This window comes from Acyrthosiphon pisum, chromosome A2 (genome assembly GCF_005508785.2).
Source record: "Acyrthosiphon pisum isolate AL4f chromosome A2, pea_aphid_22Mar2018_4r6ur, whole genome shotgun sequence".
In the NCBI taxonomy this organism is placed as follows: domain Eukaryota; kingdom Metazoa; phylum Arthropoda; class Insecta; order Hemiptera; family Aphididae; genus Acyrthosiphon; species Acyrthosiphon pisum.
The window spans coordinates 78,030,158-78,031,595 of NC_042495.1; the positions used below are offsets into that span (position 1 = coordinate 78,030,158).

Genomic DNA, 1,438 nt, shown 5'->3' on the forward strand with positions numbered 1-1,438 from the left:
TAATCTATATATTCAACTGCCTTCTTCACTACAATCATCAGCTTAAAGAAAGTACATAAATTATGTAATTTTGTTTTTTGTAACAATATATAAATATTGATAAATATGTACAATTTAAGCAAAAAAAATTTAACACCACCCATTACAGTGACCCATTTGTAACCTACTGTACAGCAGAGTGGCACCCACTAGCCCACCTTTTTCTGTCAAGAGTATTCAAATACGTGTTTTAAATGTAAGTAGGTATCTGTATATTATCTGTATTTGAATACTTTTAAAAATTATAATATTTTACAAGACTGCCTATTATCACATATTTATTTTATGTAGTTTTTCAATATCTACCCAGGTATTATAATGGTTGTAGATTCACCGCATGTTCCACTATAAAAATATGTTACCGAACGACAAAAGCATATATCGGTACGATATCAACGACAATTATAATTGTCTGAAAGTGCACCTATATATAGGTACACGCATATACACAATATAATCAAAAGTTGAGTTATTTTTACAAGTGTCGTAGATAAAATGAGTCGAACGAGTTCAGTGACGCGCGGTGAAGTGGCTGTAAAACTACCTACGTCAAATCAGGGCGAAAAATAATATTATTATGTGACTCTATACTCTGCAGCAGTCTCGACGAATAATAATAATTGGATAGTTACTAATAACGGTAAGTACCTACCTACTCTCGACTCTGAGTAATATAATATATATATATATATATCATTTCTGCACGAAACGCCGAGACTCGAATCGATAGCACAGGAAATATATCATATTTATAGATTTGTACGTCTTTTGATTTTCAAACAAAACGAGCGTCGCATTAAAATCCGTTTTTTTTTTTACAATATTTTTTTTTTTCTTTACATTTACCTCCTAAATAAAGCAGCCGGAAAAATGAAAATAATTTTCCTAGAACCGAATCGAAAAGAAAACAATCGTCATTTTAACCACCGATATTAATAATAATTATCAGCAAACATTATTTAACGTAACTTCGTTGTTACCTACGTCTATTGTTCCAACCGAGCGTTTTGTTTTAAACGTAAATTCGAGTCGAAAAATATTACTGCACACTACAACTTACTGTTGTAACTTTAATATTGCTATTGTTGTACGATGTTGTGTACTCATCATTATTATTTACCGCAAATATTTATTACGGCGTAGGCCGAGTGGACGAAAATAATTGGCCTTGAAACGTACCCCTCACATAATATTATAATTCTTGTCCGTTGTGTATACGCCGTGTCCGTTCGCGATTCCTGTCCGAATGTTTTTTCTTCCTCCTTCTTCCGGTTAAGGGTTACGACGGTGGGAGTATGGTTGGGTGGGGTGGGGGCGGGGAGCGGGCGCAGTAGGTCGTATAGTCTCGTACCGCGTTTCGAGTGGGTTTTGATGACGTAATTAATAACGAGCTTTCGGG

At 34.4% G+C, this 1,438-nt stretch overlaps 1 protein-coding gene across 1 annotated transcript in view; it reads left to right on the forward strand.

The window, feature by feature from the left end:
• The window catches only part of LOC100572878 (nicastrin), a 4,163-nt gene that overhangs the window by 2,454 nt on the left and 271 nt on the right, over nt 1–1,438 (forward strand). The window lies entirely within an intron of this gene.